This window comes from Artemia franciscana, chromosome 7 (genome assembly GCF_032884065.1).
Source record: "Artemia franciscana chromosome 7, ASM3288406v1, whole genome shotgun sequence".
In the NCBI taxonomy this organism is placed as follows: domain Eukaryota; kingdom Metazoa; phylum Arthropoda; class Branchiopoda; order Anostraca; family Artemiidae; genus Artemia; species Artemia franciscana.
The window spans coordinates 13,178,148-13,198,898 of record NC_088869.1 but is presented as its reverse complement, the minus strand read 5'-3'; the positions used below and the strand labels follow the sequence as shown (position 1 = coordinate 13,198,898).

The 20,751-nt window shown below is 34.3% G+C and overlaps 1 long non-coding RNA gene and 1 other non-coding gene across 3 annotated transcripts in view; one reads left to right on the top strand and one right to left on the bottom strand.

Annotated features, from left to right (window-relative positions):
- The window catches only part of LOC136028869 (uncharacterized), a 110,196-nt gene extending 90,513 nt beyond the window's left edge, over window positions 1-19,683 (bottom strand). For both annotated transcript variants that reach the window (XR_010617897.1, XR_010617896.1), the window contains exons 1-3: window positions 19,603-19,683; window positions 16,064-16,240; window positions 2,595-2,664 (exon numbers count right to left, since the gene is read on the bottom strand). This is a non-coding gene — a long non-coding RNA (uncharacterized LOC136028869). The remainder of the gene's footprint in view (window positions 1-2,594; window positions 2,665-16,063; window positions 16,241-19,602) is intronic.
- LOC136029779 (small nucleolar RNA U3) lies at window positions 148-358 on the top strand. Its single transcript, XR_010618106.1, has one exon. It is a non-coding gene; the product is annotated as a small nucleolar RNA U3 (small nucleolar RNA).
- Window positions 19,684-20,751: the final 1,068 nt, after the last annotated feature.

Here is a 20,751-nt window from a genome sequence, read left to right as displayed (position 1 = left end):
CTTAGAACTAATATTTTGGAACAATGGAGAAATATTGTTTAGATTTTTTTGCTTTCGTTTTGTTTACAGAATTCTTACAATATATCAGTAAGAGAGGAACAATCGTTTGACTCATTCTTGTATCAGTTCAACATACTTAATTAATTCAAGATTATACTTCACAGGATCATTTCTGTAGTATGATTGCTTAGGTTTCGCTGGGAAACCGACGCTTCCACAAACCACGATGATGAGTGAAAACGTCAAACCCTGGGCATGAAAAGGATCGGCTTTGGCTAATGTCGAGGCCTGGTCATTGAGGAATGTTCCTGGCTGATTATATTGTCAGCTGGCATGAGGAAGATGTAAGCTGAGTGGTTACGGAATTATAATTAAACCTAAAATATATTTGGTTGCTTTTGTTACCAATAATAATGTTTGTTGAGTATGTCTGAAAAATACACAATTAACAAAAAAATGCTCAAACAGTAATATAAATGAAACTAAAATGAAAATGTGTATTTTGCGGTAAAAGTTTTTTTTAATATGTAAATCCTGAGCACCATCAGGGCCAAAACCTGAATATATTAAACATGAGGAATGTGTTTAAGCGTTTATTTTCCCATTCAGCGAAAGCACAATTTTATCCTTTTATATAAAAAAAAAATTGACCTAAAAAGTAATATAAATGAACTTAAACGGAGAATGCGCATGTGTTGATATTTTTTTTTACCGTAACTCCAAAAATTCCTGTTTAGCGTAATTCTTAGTTCATTTTTTTGTCAGTTCAAACATCATAGTTTCCCTTTTTTCCTTTGAATTCGAGAAGAGGTTGAAAATTCAAATTTTGGGGTGGTCGTATAGATTTCTGAGGGAGATCATCCAATTGGAAATCGGAAGTTCTAGTTCCCTTGTTAACAGTCAAAAGTGATCGAAGGGTAACCAGCCCCCCTTCCACGTCCATTTTTACCCAAATACACTAGATCAAAATTTTGAGATAGCTATACTTCAAGGGATGCCCTGTCCCCTAGCCTTGGGCCAAGAATTGTAAAGTATACAATTTGCCCATTATTTATATGAAGGATTTATCATTAGGAAAAGGGAGATGTTTGATTCAGGGTGTATCCGAAAAGGCATTAAGTAGAAACTTTGGAGAATGTTGAGGGATGTGCTATACTAAATCAAAATGCAGTTCCTTGCATCCAGTTTATCAAAAAAGAGGGTCTGCAATATTTTAAAAACGGCGGTAGGCGTTAATTTGAAACTTTCATGACATGCTGAGGGGATGTTGAAAAGTGGTCGGAAAACACCCAACCCCTTCCCATGCCCTTTTTAGCTCCTCTTCCTCCAAATCAAAGATTTAAATTGTGAAATAGACAAAATCTTTAATAGCTATAACTATGGAGATGACATTACCCATCACAGCTAGGAAGGGGGATGCGGAACAAAAAGTAACACACTGTTTGTGCTGATTATCAAGTTTACGTATCACCAATATCTAAGGAATAGCTAATGGTATTAAGTTAAAATTTCAGGGGATGTTGGCAGCTCAAATAGTTGATTACTTCTATTACTACTGCTGAAAGCGTTACCAAATTCTACGAGTTAATTTTTCTTATCTTCCAAGTTTAAAACTAGCAGTAATCACCAGTAATAAATAAATGAGACCCAAAACTGACAAAAATTACAATAGATAACCTAGTCAAACCCAAAACGAGCAAAAATTAAAAGGAGTGGGGCTGACAACCCCCATGTCTTCACAAGACCAGAGCATAATTTGCACTTTACTTAAAAAGCAAATAACCATGGATTGTCAGTTTAAAATACATATTCTGATATTTATTCCTTAAGATATTACTACTTGTATATTTACTAGAGTCAAAAAAGTAAAAACACTTAAAATGTATTTTGCTTCCACTAAAATGCAAATTATGTTCTGGTCTTGAGAAGGCGTGAGGGTTGTCAGCCCTACTCAGGCTAATTTTTGCTCGTCTTGAGTTTGGCTCGGTTTTCTATTGTAATTTCTGTTGGTTTTGCGTTAAATTTATTAATTGAAGATGATTTGCGGTAGTTTTACGCTTGGAGAATTATTTGAATTTGTTTTCATTTATTTTTGGCTTAATGGAGCTCTTTAATTTTCTTTGACATATCCTAGGACTAATGGTTCGATGGAATCACCCTTGGGAAAAGGAAACAAAAACAATTAATCTACACCTATCCTAGACCTTTCTTCTGGCATAAAATACAAAATTCTACATTTTTGAAGATGGGAGCTTGAAACTTCTATTCTCTGCACGCTCACAAAAGACTCATTTAAGTAGCGTCAATCCATGAGCCCTTTGAAGATGGCTAAGCTATTTTTGTGTTGTTTTCTTTCACTGTGTTTTCTTCTTCTTTTTTCCTTTTTTATTATATTTGTTTTCTAATTTTGACTAGATTGAAATACTATGTTGTTTTATTGCAAATACACGAAATGGAATAAAATCAAGGGAGGAAACAAATAGGAATTTTAGAAAAAACAAAAATAGTAAAAGAATGAAGGCGAAAAAATAGTTGCCTGCTGCCTCCTCTTAAAAACAATTAGTATGAAAGAGAGAGAAAAAAAAAACACTTGCCTGTTTTTCGTAAGACCAAGAAAAGACTTTAGTTATACATAGATCCCATGTCGTATGGATTCCGGAAAATCTAAAAGCAAAATATAAATCACAAAACAAAACTAATTAATGTACAATCAGTGAGTAAAACTAATTAATGTCTTTTGACATTCTTTTGACATCTTTTGACAAGTTGTTGATCACACCATTGCAAAGGTTTTAGACATAAAATCTGGCCCTGTAACCCCTCCCCAATACCTTCTTAATACGTTTCGCACTGGCTGAAATCAGAGCCAACTCAGCAGGAGTAATTGACGGTCTCTTCCGGTCATATTGTTCAAATTTTCTGAATATTCAATTAACAGGTTGGCTAATTATAAACTTTGTCATACAACGCACTTCCACTGTGTTTTCAAGTTGGTATTCAACCTAATACTTGTCAGATTAAAAAAAAACAAAAAAAACACCATCATTTTCTTTTTACAAAGGGGGAATTTTTTCTAAGGAAAATGGTGTGGAATGAATTGTTGGAGGGTCGAGGCAAATTTTTCGGGGGGAGGGAGAAATTCAAATGGTGGAGGTTTTCCATGTTAAAATGAATTTGATCTGCATGTCTTTTCGACTTTTTGCGTATGTAATTAACCAAAATTAAGGTAATTTATACAATTTACGGTCAAAAACAAATTTACTCAGCCTGGGATTACCTCTTTTGCGGAAAAGATTTTTGACAAACACCGAAGTTTGTGTTTATCGATTTGGTGTACGATCGTGATTTTCAATTTACGGAATTAATTCCTCTATGAAGAGAAATTGTCCAGGTAGGGGCAAATTTCCCCCAGGGGGAATTTTCAGGAGGAAAGTCGTCCACAGGGGGGTATTTTCAAATATTTAAAAATTCAAAAATACGATCGTTATTATTAAGCGAGGGCGATTTCCATGGGAGAGGGGTTAAGTAGGGGATAATTTTCCTATGAGTCATTTTATGCAGACGTAGAGTTTCCTGCAAGGAGGTCAGTTTTCGTGTGAAACTTGATAAAACATTCTCGAGCATAATTTATTTAAGGATTCAGTTCTATATTGAGATTTACTTGGTTTTTCCTTTATCATTAGTCCATAAGCGGAACAAAACAGTGTAATCAAAATGAGAATTTTACATAATATTTTACTGCGTTTAAGAACAACTGATTAAAGTATGGACGTGGAACGTCCCATTTTGGTACGTAGTTTGAAAGCTGAAACTTTTGTTAACAATATGCTAATATGACAAAAGTCCAACTGAAGGACTTTTGCAGTCAAAAAGCTAATCAAACTTAATAAATAAAAGCTTTTGAACTAGAAAGTACTCTGGAAAAATCTATGAGAAAATACATTTTTACACGTTCCAAGTGTATTGATTACAATATTCTTTACACAGAATTATGTCCATTTTCTATTCGGCTAAGACTTGTTATTCGGCTCATTTTTAATTGAACCGCCGACAAAAATCACAAAATAGTAGTATTATAAAGGCGGAACGGAAATGTTCTAAAGGGGGGGGGGTATAATTCTAAGAATTTTTCGACGCGAAACAGATATCACTGGAGAAAATCATTCATCGTTAATTACGATATCAACGTGGAAAGCACCCTTAAGCTCTACAATTAACTATATGTTGCATAAACTTATTACGTTATGAAAAATTCTACATAGTAACAACAAAATAAAATTCATGGAAAAGCAATTAACGAACTTCCAAAACAAACTAAACTGGAAAATTTTCCTAAAAAACCTTTCACGCTTGATCATAGCTTGAATATCCATTGTTTTTCTAGTACTTCTTAAAACAAGAGCCAAGAGCTCATATGGCACATATGATGAGGTCGGGACCTAAAATTACACTCGGTACTAGAGTTATCGATTTTGCTGTTCTTTGTTTATTGGAAACTATTACAAAGATAAACTTGCAAATACAGTGTTTCTGTAGTCTATTCTTGTTCGGTATTGTAACGTTTGTCCCACCAGGTTTCATCCCGATCTCTCAACTCTAAGCGTTTTCCAAGATTTCCAGTTTCCTTCTCCAACTCCCCCCAATGTCACCAGATCTGGTCAGGATTTAAATTAGAGCTTTGAGACACGATGTCCTTCTAAATATCACATTTCATTAAGATCCGATAACCCGTTCGTAAGTTAAAAATAATTTGTTTTTTCTAATTTTTCCGAATTAACCGTCCTTCACTCCTCCCCCCCCCCAGATGGTAGAATCAGGGAATCTATTATTTCTAATTTATCTGGTTCGGTCCCTGATACGCCTGCCAACTTTCAGCGATCGTTATACTGATCACGTATCTAGTTTCGGATCTTCTTCATGTAAAAATTGGGGTGGTCCGGGATTCAAATCTGAGATCTCTCACACCCTAAGTGAGAATCATACCCCTAGACCATCAAGCCACAGCTAAGAAGAACAATCATTTGCTTTATTAGCATATAAAATTATTCTTGACTATCTCGTTCCTCGCTCCCCCCCCCCCAAAGATGGTCGAATTGAGGATGATACTATTTCTAATTTGATCCGGTCTGGTCCCTGATACGCCTGCCAGCTTTCATTGTCCTTGCTTATCTAGAAGCGCCCGGACTAGCAAAACCAGAACCGACAGACAGACACGCCGACAGACAGACAGATGGACATAAATTACCATCGCTATATGTCACTTGGTAAATACCAAGTGCCATAAAAAGCACTCAAAATCCAAAGCGGAACCCTTTTGTCTTCCAACATGTTATTCTTCTAACACTTTAGGACCCAACTATTTTCCTCTCTTTTTTTTCTCTCACCAATTTTTTTTCATGTCCCTTTTCATTCCAAACTTTTTATTTCTGAACAGTTAGCTTATGATAATTGTTAGAATTTTAGACCACAATTTAATGGATTTTTGCGTTGGCCTAGCGCTGATTTTTTTTTTTTTTTTTTTTTTTTTTTTACCAAGGTCTAGAACTTTTTGGGACAAAAATGTTGAAATGAGCAAAAATGGAACATAAAAATTATTCCACTAGAACACTGGGGCCTTGACTCAAACTCAAGCTCAAAGCCTCTAGTTCTAACTGTTTGCTTATAACCTTTTCTGCAGTCCAGCCACATGTTTCATCAAGTTCTTATTTTTGTACAAGTTTGTCCTTTGAGAGAAACCAGAATAAAGTAAACACGCCAGCAAAATGGGAAAAATTCCCTAGGTACCAAGAAAACACAAACTGAAAAAGTGTAAGCACTATTTTTCACAAGAAAAGAGCAGGAATGAAAAATTAGCTAGGGTTTAATTGGAAATAAAATGAATAAAGTATCTTTTTTTCAAAAAGACCTCTTTCTAGACCTAAAAATGTTCAAGTATAACCCAAGAAAAAGAGTTTTATTCAAAAAACTTTGAAAGTATCTGATCAATTGTCTTACGTTAACTTATTAAATAAAATAAAAAATCATCCGAAGGTAAGGAACATCATTAAAACTTTAAAAAACATAAATAATATAATATGTGAGGATAGCTGCCCCCTCCTCAATCCCCTGCTCTTCATTCTGAAGCTGTTTAGTAATTTTTAGTTCATGTGAAGTTTTTATAAGGTTCTTATTCCATTTAATGGGGTATCATCTTTCAGAACTGTTTGATAGAAGTGTTGATTATTTTTTACTTATAGTTTTCTCCCTCTATTTTATTTCTTTTTTACTGTTAATTTTATTTTTGCCAAAATTTTGACATTATTCTAGATTAAAATTTATCTTATCCCTTGTTTACTGTTAATTTTATTTTCAACAAATTTTGACTATTTCTTGCTAATATTACCTTTCCAGATTCTTTCATTTTATTCCTCACATCTAAGTTTTCCAATGCTTCAATGCTTGTTTCATTTCTAGTTATTAATCTCGTGTGCCACAGAGTCAGAGCACCAAAAGCTAAGAAAACTGCCACTGTTATCAACGCTTCAAATATGATTGCTGACCGCCGCCAATTTCCGCCTGACTGCCGTTGAAAACCTTAATAACTATATCTCTGGGGATGACTTACTTCCCCACAGTCCCTGGGGGAGGGGCTGCAAGTTACAAAGTTTGACCTGTTTTTACATACAGCAATGGTTATTGAGAAGTGTACAGACGTTTTAGGGGAAGATTTCGGTTTGGGGATGGGGCTGAAGGGAGAGGGCTATGCTGGATTATCTTTTCTTGGAGGAATCTGTCATGGAGGAGAAAAATTCAAGGAAAAGGGCGTATGATTTTCTAGCATTGCTATAAGAAAACAATGAAAAATAAACATGAAAACTTTTTTCAAATGAAAGGAAGGAGTAGCATTGAAACTTAGAACGAATAGAGATTATTAATTTAGTATTTTTAGTAATTTCAACTATTTATTCTACGGCCTTTCTGATTCAGGGGTCATTCTTAAAGAATTGGGACAAAACTTAAGATTTAGTGTAAAGAGCGAGGTATTAACGAGGATACAAACCCCCTTGTATACATAATAAAAATATAAGATTATGAAAGTTTGGTACGTAAGTTGCTAATTTATAAGTTACGTATATTTTTTACTGATAAAAACGTTCGTTAAAAATTAAAAGTTCTAGTTGCCTTTTTAAGCAGCCGAAAAATTGGAGGGAAACTGGTCCTCCAGTTGCCCTCCAATTTTTTAAATTATTAAAATTTCATTTTAATAATTTATGTGCGGAGAGCCAAAACCAAACATGCATTAATTCGAAAACTTTCAGAAATTAAATAGAAAAACTATTTTTTTAGCTGAAAGTAAGGTGCGACATTAAAACTTAAAACGAACAGAAATTACTCCGTATATAAAATGGGTTATCCCCTCCACAATCCCTCGCTCTTTACGCTAAAGTTTGACTCTTTGCCACAATTCTACTTTTTAAAACAATTAAAAGCTTTAGCATAAAGAGCGAGGGGTTGTGGAGGGGACAACACATTTTATATACGGAGTAATTTCTGTTCGTTTTAAGTTTAAATGTCGCTCCTTACTTTCAGCTAAAAAAAATTAGGTTTTTTTTATTTAATTTATTAAAGATGGAAAAGCAAGAACGGCAATGAAAGCTTCAAATATCATTACTGACGAAGAAAAGCAATTTTTAGGTCAAACCCTTCATTGTTACGGCCTCTTGTTTGGGCCAACATTTTGAAATAGTATGGGCCAATGTCAGGAAAATACTGATCGATAGTTTTACGGTACTTTTGAAGTTGTAAGAGTCTCAAATCATTGTGACTCAGAATCTATCACTATCAAACCTTGAAGTAAAAAAGTTGACTGGCCACACTGACTAAATCCTAGGAAAAAGAAAGGTATTTTGGAAATATACCGAATATATATATATATATTCAAGCAAGAAGTTGGCCTTCGTCATTAACAATTTTATGCTTGCGTTATCTTTCAACACTAACTCCTCTGGTGATGTTACTCTCGCATATATATATATATATATATATATATATATATATATATATATATATATATATATATATATATATATATATATATATATATATATATATATATATATATATATATATATATATATATATATATATATATATATATATATATATATATATATATATATATATATATATATATATATATATATATATATATATATATATATATATATATATATATATAGATCAGTTTTTTTTTTCAAAAGCACAAGGTCCATATACAAAAAATGCATACAAAACAGGGAAATCGCTGACAAAGCAAAAAATACTTAATCCAGAAACAAAACAACTTAATAGCTTAAACTATTCCTTCTTTCTAAGTCAATGTAAACATATCTAAGTAATTGTACACTCTAACCCGAGTTATTGCTGTTGAGTTTCTATTTGAAATACAATCAATGGACAAATAAACAATTTTTTGAACCATACCAGCTATATATCATGCTTCTGAGCCATATGCTGTAAAAGTAAGAAGAGAAACTACTAATTTTTAGATTATAGAATCCAGATGTAGATTGTAGGCCTAATTTGTTTTTCTTTGGAGCGAAGCGTAACAATTGGGCTGGTCGTTATAAATGCCATTATCTGTTGGCCTAATTTGTACATTGTAAAGGCATACTGTAGGTCTAATTCGGTTTTCTTTGCGGCAATGCTTAACAACTGTGTTGGCTACTTGAACCATCATTATTTGCTGACTAAATTCATAGATTGTAGATTTTAGATGTAGTCTGAGGCCTAATCTCTTTTACTTTGCAGCGTGGCTTAACAATTGTGCTGTTTAACAGAATCATCATTATTTTTAGGCCTAATTCGTAGACAGTGGATATTGATTGCAGGCCTAATTCGTTTTTCTTTGTAGCATGGCTTAACAACTGTGTTGGCCACCAGAATCATCGTTACTTCTACTTATTTATGGTATATATCTGTATTGCCTGTGCTTTTATTGCTTTCTTTGGGTACGAGATCGGAATGGAAGATGTGTTCGGCGTGAAGACCCAAAAGTCCGAAGTTGAAGGTTTTGCAGCATCAAATAACGGTACTTATTATATATCAGTAATTCGTCTTTTGTTTACAGGCGTAAGGCTACTTATTTATCAAAAAGAATTGCAGGAATCTTTGTGTATTTGTCTTGCTTTTGTGCATATTAATCCCTTATGGTAGTTTGTAGCACGGTTGCCAAAGGGAAAATTATTGCTTTTACTGACAGTGTTTTATCTTTGGTAACACCAGGACAGATTATGGTCTAAAAAGATTACTTCTTTATAAGAGGGATATTATCAAAGCATGCCACCATTAATTTTAAATATTTAAATTCCCCTGAAGGAGACTGCATTTGTGCTTTACTGACTTGTATTTTACTATTAGTTAGGGTTTTATTACTGTTTCAATGGCAGGCTCACTTACGTTGCTTTCGTTAAAATGGAAATTATGTCAAACAATTGTAATGTTGACAATCCCCTCGGATGGATTGCAAAAAAGCACAATCTTTGAGAGAGAGAGAGAGAGAGAGAGAGAGAGAGAGAGAGAGAGAGAGAGAGAGAGAGAGAGAGAGAGAGAGAGAGAGAGAGAGGGAGAGAGAGAGAGAGAGAGAGATAGACACACATATATATCTATATATATATATATATATATATATATATATATATATATATATATATATATATATATATATATATATATATATATATATATATATATATATATATATATATATATATATATATATATATATATATAATACAATCTTCACGAAAATCACACCATCAGATTCAGCATATCAGAGAACCCTTTTGTACAAGTTCAAGCTCCTATCTACGAAAAAGTAGAATTTTGAATTTTTCGCCAGAAGACATATCACGGATGCGTGCTTATTTGTTTTTTTTTGTTGTTTTGTTGGTTTTTTTCCCAGGGGTGACCGTAATCGACTCAGTGTTCCTAGAATGTTGCAAGAGGGCTCATTCTAGTGGAAATCAAAAGTTCTAGTGCCCTTTTTAAGTGACCAAAAAAATTGGAGGGCACCTAGGCCCCCTTCCGCGCTCATTTTTTCCCCAAAGTCACCAGATGAAAACTCTGAGATGGCCAATTTATTCACCATAGTTGAAAATCTAATAGATATGTCTTTGGGGAAGACTTACTCCCCCAAAGTCCTCGCGGGAGGGGCTGCAAGTTACAAACTTTGACCTGTTTTTACATATAATAATGGCTATTGGGAAGTGTACAGGCGTTTTCAGGGGGATTTTTTGGTTGGGGGTGGAGAAGTTGATGGGGGGATACGTAGGAGAATTTTTCCCCAAACGTCCTACATAGCATCATACAAACAAAAACAATAGGGATAAAGCATCCCCCCAAAACCCGGGGTTATATAAGATTTTATTGAAGAGATTGTCACATAAACTTTGGAGGGGACTCATTCGAAAGTAAATTTGAATTCTAGTGCCCTTATTAAGAGCCAAATGTAATCCGATGGCAGCTAACCACCTCCCTCAAAGCCCTTTCTTCCAAATGCATCCATTCACAATTTTGTTATAGCCATTTTGTTTAAAATAGTTTGAAGATCAGACAACGAAAACTCTGGGGTCGACAAACGCCCCCTCCCCAGTGTCTGGGGGCAATTGTTGTTAGTTATTCCGCGGGGGCATCAAAGGTTTAAAGTAAGGAGTGGCTGTATAAATTTTAGAGATAGCTGATTTGATTAGATATTGGAAGTTCTAGGTAGCTTTTAAGAGTGATCAAAAGTGATCGGAGGATATATCCCCCCAAACCATTTTTCAAAATGAACCTGATCAAAATTTTGAAATAACCTGAAGGCTTTTCCCCCAATTCTTATAGAACCCTTAAAGAATAAATTGAATAAAATCTTCTGTTTTCAAAATTGTATTCGTTGGGTTTATTATAAATATATTGTGATCGTAGACGGAATTTACTTCTTGAAATGACGCAGATTAACAATAGCCTTTTGTCATTCCCTGTAATGTTATTAAGTTATGGATCTCATTATATATTCATTTGTTTTGCTGGCTAGCAACCGGAAACAATCTTCTTTAATTTTAGTTTTGTGTGATAGTGTGAGTAACTAAATAAATTTTAGCATTGGTAATTTAAACTTAAAATTTGAAAGAGAAGACGGACAAAAATGTTTTCAAAAGAAAGTCAGGACTAACATTAGAATTTAAAGCGAACATAAATTAGCGTATTACCTGAGGGGGTTGCTTTACATTGCTCCCTTATTATATATAGGCTAATAGGTCTAAGCGTTTCTGAAAGTGTTTAAACAATGATTTTATTTCCCGTTCCATTGGTGGGGGATTTAGCCCCGTAAAATACCCCAATGGCTGATTGATCTCCAATCACTTTTGACTTATAAAAAAAATATTAGGCCTATTTTTTTCGGCGAAAAAGTTTTTCTGTTTCTCGTAAGTGTGAAAAAATAAAGAAGTTTGGGCGCTAGTTAAATATAAAAAAAAGTTATATGTGACAATTTGAAAAAGAACCACCCAATCATTCAAGTTCTCCACAAAATTCTCAATAGAGAAATTTTCCGTGGGAGAGATTTGTTATTTGGGGGGAGGGGGTTCCAAAAATGTTTACCGCACGCTTTGGTCCCTCGTGATCTGAAAAAAAGGATCAAAATTTAAGAAAAAAAACAGATCATTTTTCAAATATAGATGTGCTAAAGGAGTAAGCTATTTTCGAGGTGGAATCGTAGCCTATGCAAAAAAATTCTGGAAGGAATACACAACTATAATTTTTTTTTCAAAATCGTCCAATCAAAATTTTTAGATAGCATCCCGCGCTTTGCAAAGGAAGGACGACAGATTACCAAAGATTGTCGTTTTTGTCCAGGCGTCTAGGGCTAAACAGAAAGCTGGTTATCAGTGGTTGGGGTGGGAGGATGTCATAGAGAAAGCTTTAAATGCAATGGAAATTTTCTGGGAGAGTGTAAAGAGGGAAGCTTTGAATAGATTGGGATGGAAGAGGACTGTGCTTAGCCTGTTGGCCTCAGGCGGCTTGTTGCTGAGGTAATGTGTTAGTAGTAAAAGCATTATTTTGTTCAGAATAGTTGAAAGGCCGAACAACTATGCCTTTGGTGATACACGATCCTCGTGGGAATAGGTCTAAGTTATAAATTTGCTCATTGCTTACGTAGCCTATTATTGGGAATTATACATGCATTAAAAATATTTGAAATAGCCATTTCGTTAAAAATAGTTCAAAAATCAGAAGAAAAACTTTACAGTTGACTCAACCTCCCAGGGCCCGGAGGCAGCTGTTTTAAGTTAAACCCTTGGGGTATATATGGTTCTTATGGAGGGGGTGCCCATATAAACTTCAGAGTGGGCTTGTATGACTGGAAATGACAAATTCTAGTTTACTTTTAAAGAAAAAAAAGATAGGAGGGAAACTACCCATACGGCGCCTTTTTCCCAAACCTATCCGAAAATATTTAACATAGTCATTTTGTTAAAATAGTTAAAAAGTCAGATAACAAAAACTTTGGTATCGACAAAGCCCCAGAGAGTCTTTGGGGCAAGTCTTTTAAGTTATGCCCTAGGGTATATAAGTTTTTATGTAAGGGCCGGTCGTAAAAACTTCAGAAATGGCTCATTTGATTGGAAATTGAATGTTTTAGTTATCTTCTTATGAATCAAATTGATCAGAGGACATCTATCCCTCACACACACACCCTCTTTGCCCAAAATGCATCCGATCGAAATTTTGAGATAGCCAGTTTGTTTGAAATTGTCAAACTATAAGATAACAAAACTTTTGGGTCAGGATACCATACCCCTCCTTCCCCGATTCCGGGAAAAGGGTTGTAATTTATGCCCTCGGGACATATAGGCCTTTCTTATGGAAGAGGTGGTTGTTTAAAATTCGGAGAAGACTCAAACAATTAAAAACTGGAAGTTTTAATTTCGTTTTTAAGAGTCAAAAGTGATCCGAAGGCAACTAGCCCCCCCCCCTCAAACCTCTTTTCCCGAAATACGTTCGATAAAAATTTGTTTTATAGCCGTTTTGTTCAAAATAGATCAAAGATCATAAAAAAAATAAGGGTAAGGCATCCCCCCAAAACCTTGGGGCATATAAGATTTTATTGAAGGGACGGTCGCATAAACTTTGGAGGGGAATCATTCGATTGTAAATTGGAATTCTAGTGCGCTTATTAAGAGTCAAATGTGATCGGATGGCAACTAACCCCCTCCCTTAAAGCCCTTTCTCCCAAATATGTCCAATAAAAATTTTGTTATAGCCATTTGGTCCAAAATATTTTTAAGATCAGACAACGAAAACTATGATTCGACAAACTCCCCCCTCCCCGGAGTCTGGGGGTAATTGCTGTAAGTTATTCCGTGGCAGCATCTAAGGTTTAAAGTAAGGATTGGCTGTATAAATTTTAGAGATAGCTCATTTGATTAGAAATTAGAAGCTCTAGTTAGCTTTTAAGAGTCATCAAAAATGATCGGGCGGTATACCCCCCTCCAAACCATCAAAATGAATCCGATCGAAATTTTGAAAAAGCCATGAAGTTTGAAATAGTCCAAAGATCAGATGACAAACTACTCGGGTTCAACATACCTCCCCCCCCCAGCCCACGGGAAGGGTTTTAACTTATACCCATGGGGAAATATTTTTTTGGAAGAGGTGATCAAATACATTTCAGAGGGGACCTAAATGACTAGAAATTGAAAGATCTAGTTTACTATTTTTGGGTTCTTTATTCGGAAAAGAGGGCAAGTTTGATTCTGGATCTCCTGGATGCGCTCCTAGCTGTGCAATAAGATTATTGAAAACATGGTTACCGATAGTAGATTGTGCACAGCCATCCCCGTCCACCCCATAGCATCAAACCCGACCTCTGAATATCCTCCCATTTGCCGCACAAACGGGAAGATAACACTATACACTGATTGTAAGTGGTGATCTCTTATTCCTCCTCCACCAGTCCCAGGGAAAAGACTCTGATTTACGGAGCTTGCCTATTATTGCTTTGATACTTGGATTTCGTAAGTTACTTAGCAACATTGGTTTACGGTGCAAGGACTGTAAGCTATGCAATTTGCTTATAGTTATTTTGATACCTTGTTTACTTTGATATTTTCTTTACTTGTTATTTTTTTTTACTTTGGTATTGTTACTTTGATACTAGTTTTGAAACTTTTATGAAAGTTTGATGATGAAAAAAAATTATTTTAAAATAAAGAATTCTTTAAAAACTTGAAACTTTTGTAATAAAAATGAACAAAAATTAATTAAAGAAAAACTTTCCGAAAAAGAAGTCTTCAAAAAAAATTAAAGGCCCTATCAAACTTAAAATCATCAGATACATATTCCTATTAAAACTCAAAGTAAAAAAGACCGGAAATTGCTATTAAAGAGCAAATGAAACTCAAGAACGAACAGCAATTAAAAAACAGTCATAGCAAAAGAGCATACAGTACGTTTTAGCATTAATGAAGAAAATAAATTTCAAAACGGTTAATGCTTAAATTGAATATACAAATAAAGCTTAAAACGAAAACAAAATATTTTGTTGTTGAAGTATATTTAAACCAACAACGAACAGAAATTAAGTGAACAATCAGTGCAAACAAAAAATCACTACAAGGAAAAGTTTTGGTATTACCCCCTTCTCTCACTGTAAAAGTCTGACATCTACATTGTCATTGGCGCTTTACTGAAAACGAATTATGTTACATATTTTTTCTTTTGTACTTAAAACAAACATCAAAATGACACTAAAATTTTGAACTGATGAGCTTTCAGCAATTAATATCCTTATAACTCAAATATTCACTTTAATTTTTATTAGATCTTTCTTAGGCTGTTCAAGACAGATATAATTTCACTACAAACAAAAATGTGGGTACTGCTCCCTCCCTTAACTGTAAAACCCTAAAGCCTACTACGTCATTGAAGCTTCACTGAAAACGAGTTATATCACAAATATTTTCTTATTCAGTTATTACAGCATTGAGAGTGAAACTAAAATTATAGAGAAATAAAAATTTTGAAATGATGATCATTCAACAACTAATATTATTATATGTCAACTATTCAATTTGATTTTAACCGTACTTTTCAAGACTGTTCAAGACACATACAGTCAAACAGTTCGTGGTAACGAACTGTAGTAAGGAGTGACCCGGCTCAATAGCAAACGAAACTCTAAAAATCGGAATTTCGATACTAAAAGATACATCAAAAGAATTGGATTTTCACGCTGATTTTAAATATATTAGTTTCATCAAATTTAATCTTTGTCATCAAAAGTTACGAGTCTGAGAGAATTTACCTTATTTAGGAAAATAGGGGAAAACACCCCCTAAAAGTCTTAGAATCTTAACAAAAATCACACCATCGCATTCAGCATATAAAAAAACCCTATAGCCAAAATTTCAAGCTCCTATCTACAAAAATGTGGAATTTCGTATTTTTTGCCAGAAGACAGATCACGGGTGTGTGTTTATTTATTTTTTTTTTTTTTTTCGTTTTTTTCCCCAGGGGTCATCATATCGACCAAGTAGTCCTAGAATGTCGCAAGAGGGCTCATTCTAATGGAAATGAAAAGTTCTAGTGCCCTTTTTGAGTGACCAAAAAAATTGGAGGGCACCTAGGCGCCCTCCCATGCTCATTTTTTCCCCAAAGTCAACGGATCAAAGTTTTGAGATAGCCAAGTTTTGTTCCACATAGTCGAAAACCATAATAACTATGTCTTTAGAAATGACTTACTCCCTCAATATTCCCTGGGGGAGGGGCAGCAAGTTACAAACTTTGACCAGTGTTTACATACAGTAATGGTTATTGGGAAGTGTACAGAGTCTTTCTTAAAGAATTGGGACAAAACTTAAGATTTAGTATAAAGAGCGAGATATTAACGAGGGGACAAACCCCCTCATACACATAATAAAAATATAAGAATATAAAAGTTTTTTGCGTAAGTTAATTCTTAAGTTACGTATATTTTTTTACTAATAAAAGCGTTCGTTAAAAATTAAAAGCAACTAATTAACATTAAACAAAGACTTACGCGCAAGGGGAGCGACCCCCAGCTTCAAAAAGGGCCAGATATTATCCAAATTAGGTTTACAGCAGGCTAATCCAAACAATTTCCTTCATCCGGTATGACACGAACAAATTATAACACTGGTTAAACAAGTTTGGGTGTCTTCACTATGAATGGTGGAAGTCACCTTTCGTGTCCATACTAGAAGCAAATTTAATAATGTCTTAACATAGCTTGCATTGTTACCATGTAGCATATATGGAAACCGGGGGCTATTATTAAGGGACGAAAATTTTCTCTACAAGATGTTTATCCTGCATTCCACCTCTTACATTCAAAAAAACTTTTCTTTTCAAGAAACTACATCCGCAGAAAATAACATAAATATTCAGTAATCAGGCCCAAAAATAATTGTAATGTAGCTGAATGGTCGATCAATTGCTGTAGCCAAAGGCCCCCTATTAAAATATTCCAAGAAGCTTAGCGGTAGTGAAGGAATTCTTAGTTTGATATATTGCCATTCAAATTTTAAAAAATCGGTTAGATTGACCATGGAATTGTGTCAGTTTGAAATGGAATCTTTTATATATATATATATATATATATATATATATATATATATATATATATATATATATATATATATATATATATATATATATATATATATATATATATATGTATATATATATATCTATACTAGCTGTATGGGTGGCACTTCGTGCCGCCCCAACACCTAGTTGGTGGGGCCGCTTCATGCCCTCAAGCCCCCCCCACGCGCGTAAGCCGTTACGTGCCATATTCGTTACGTGCCATTGTAGTTGTGTCTCTGTGTCCCACCTGTGAATATTCCCTATGTTCCGGTGTCCCGGTCGTCACTTATATATATTAAATAAAAAAAACAAGTTTTTTCAACTGAAAGTAAGGAGTGACATCAAAACTTAAAACGCACAGAAATTACTTCGTATATGAAAGAGGCTGCTTCCTCATCAACGCCCCGCTCTTTACGCTAAAGTTTGACTCTTTCTCTCAATTCTTCTTTCTAAAACAGTAAAAAACTTTAGCGTAAAGAGCGGGGCGTTGATGAGGAAGCAGCCTCTTTCATATACGAAGTAATTTCTGTGCGTTTTAAGTTTTGATGTCACTCCTTACTTTCAGTTGAAAAAACTTGTTTTTTAATTTAATTTCTGAACGTTTTTGAATCAATGCATGTTTTGATTTTGGCTCTCCGCAGAGGAATAATCAAAACGAAATTTGCATATTTTTTTTTTTGGCTCAATGGCTTTCTCATAATTTTGATCGAATCATTTTGAGAAAAAAGAGCGGGGGACGAAGCCTAGTTGCCCCCCGATTTTTTGGTTAATTAAAAAGGCAACTAGAACTTTTAATTTTTTACGAATCTTTTTATTGGTAAAAGATTTACGTAACTTATAAATTAGCTTACGTAAAGAACTTTTGTATTCTCATGTTTTTATTACATATATGAGGGGATTCGCCCCATCGTCAGTACCTCGCTCTTTACACTAAAGCTTAAATTTTATCCCAATTCATTAAGAATGACCCCCTGAATCACAAAAGCCGTAGAATAAGTAGTTGAAATTACCGAAAATACTTTAGCGTAAAGAGCGAGGTATTAGAAGGAGGTGAGCCCCTCATATGGGTAATAATTTCTGTTTGTTTTAAGTTTTATTGCTGTTCCTTACTTCCAGCTGAAAAAGCTTTTTCACTTTTATTTTTTAATTGTTTTTTTTTTAAATAATGCGAGTAAATCCTGCTCTCCCTTCATGGAAATTTTCTTCTCCCATTACAAATTCTCGAAGGAAAGTTCCCCCAGCATATCCCCCTCTTCTCAACCCCTCCCAAAAACCTAAAAAATCCTCCTGAAAACGCCTGTATACTTCCCAATAACCATTACTATATGTAAGCACAGGTCAAAGTTTGTAACTTGTTACCCCTCCCACGGGGACTGTGGGGGAGTAAGTCGTCCCCAAAGACATAGTTATAAGGTTTTTCGACTACGCTGAATAAAATGGCTATCTCAGAATTTTGATCCGTTGACTTTGGGAAAATAATTAACGTGGGAGGGGGCCTAGGTGCCCTCCAATTTTTTTGGTCACTTAAAAAGGGCACTAGAACTTTTCATTTCCGTTAGAATGAGCCCTCTTGCAACATTCTAGGACAACTGGGTCGATACGATCACCCCTGGGGAAAAAAAAACAAAAAAAAAACAAATAAGACTTTTTTTTTATTTCAAAATTATGTAGTTTTTCAGGCCAGTATTTTCGTCAGTTTTGTAACGTTGAACCGTAAAAATAAATAAACAAATTAAGTAATTAAATTTTTTTGAAAGTCCAGTGTTCTGAAGTCTTCACTTTCAATCCACATAATTGCTAAACTATTTAAACTATCCTGATTTGTCGATCTTGGATAGTTTTTTTTTATTATTATATTAGTTATAGACTGGAAAATGCCTCTCCAAAATAAACACTTGCTGAAATTATTAAGAATAATCGGCGAGCAATAAACGAGTTTGGAAGTGCCGTTGCTCTATCATTATCCGATGAAATTTGAATAATTTATAAGGATTCCCAAAAATTTTGACGGAAATATAGATTTCAAATCTTCCATTTCTTCAATGAACATCTTACCATCAATATCAGCTTTTTTTCACATTGGGTGAATCAGTTTCTGTTACCTTAGAACCTGTTAGAGAAATTTTTAGTTCAGCTGCATGTTTTTGAAGGGCTTATTCTTCTATATTTTGAAACTTTCCCAGAAACCCAGATAGTACACTATGGTTATAATACAATTAGTGGTAGTATAGGAGTAGCAGAACAATTTTGTTGAAAATGATCATTTTATATAATAGCAGAACAAAAGCGGAGCTTGCGAGGAGGTGCTAGAATAATAAACAAAAGAAGAAAGAGTATGGAGCATGAGACCATTTATCAAAACCAACATAAAAATAAACAACGAACCACTACAATATAAAACCCCAAAACAACACATAAAAAATACAAGAAAATAACCCACTGAAAATATAGTTAATCTATTTCGAAAGCATAACTACCGAGCAACTCCACACGTAAATCAGATTTAAACTGGTTAAAATTACCATTATCCTTAATATCATTACTAAGTTTGTTCCAAAGCTCGGAAGCTCTATAAACAAGAGAAAAAGGAGACTTACTAGAAACAAGTCGAGGAACCTCAATATTTTCTTGCATCCGAGTATCCTGTTGGTGAACATCTGACATTTCACAAAATATACCTGCAAAACAATCTGGAAGGCCCTCAATATGATACTTATATTTAAAAATCACCCAATACGACAGCAGGCATTATGTTTATTTCACTATAGACAGACCTCATGGAGTCCCGGTTCCCCACACCATAAAAGACTTGGATAGCGTTATTCTGGATTACACGGATTGGGCGAAGTAACGAGGGGAAAGTACCAAGACATATCAATGAACAATACAAAATATAGAGGTGAATAAGGGAAAAATATAACAACCGTAAAATATTTGGGGGGAAAATATGTTTTAATTTACTCATCCTACCTAGGTTACGCGATAGAGTTTTAGAAATCGACTTCACATGGTCCTTAAATGATAGGGTTTCTTCAACATTAATTCCGAGGTACTTGGTGGACCGTGTACGTTTGATACTTCCTCGCTCTGATATCAATTCAGTGATCCAAGGATAAAATTGTAGAGATCTAGAAAAAATAACAAAGTTTGACTTGCCTATATTCATGTCAAGGTGATCGATTTTTAGCCATGTGCATGTCTAGTTAATTGACATTATCTTTTACGGGTGTCAGTTTTCTACAATGATAGTATACACATTAATAGATCACATCCAGCAATGCAAACTTAAAATAAATTTATTTTTTAATTATTAGAATAACTAATAATTCATCCACTATCGTCATAAGCAACTCATTTTAAGTTTCGAATTTTGTTTTGTGTGTTTTGCTGTTTACGTAGGGTCCTTTCAAATGCGGTACCTGTTTGGGACCAATCGGTCCATTTATCCTTTATCTGGCACTGGTCCAAATGGGGAGGGAGCTTATTTGAACTGAAACCAAAGTTCTAGTGCCTTTTAAAGGGACCAAAAAGATTGGAGGACAACTAAACCCTCTCATAAGTCCCTTTTTTCCCAAAGTCATGTGCTCAGATTTTCAAGATAGTCATTTAATTCAGGATAGCTGAAAAGGTCCAATAAAGTTTGACTAGGTTATGTAATGTAATCGAATGTCAGTAGGTAGAATAATTTATTATCTATTTTAGATTCTATTCTGGTGAGTCTCTAGTCCCTCATAAAAGAATCAATTTTTGTAACAAAAATCATATTTAGCACCATTTTCATTAAATTTTAGTAGAAAATCTATTTTTAGCTTAAAACTAATATTTTGGAACAATGGAGAAATATTGTTTAGACTTTTTTGCACTCGTTTTGTTTACAGAATTCTTACAGTATATCAATAAAAGAGGAACAATCGTTTCAGTCATTTTTGTGTAAGACCAGCGTAAGAACTTGTAACTAATATCATACTTAACAGGATCATTTCTGTAGTACGCTCGACTTAAACCTGACAAACAACACACAACCATTTGATACCGTTGTTTTTGTTGTTAGAGCATTCATTCTTCAACCATTGGGGGGAAAAGTACAACTTAAATGTTGTATATGATAATTATTGGATG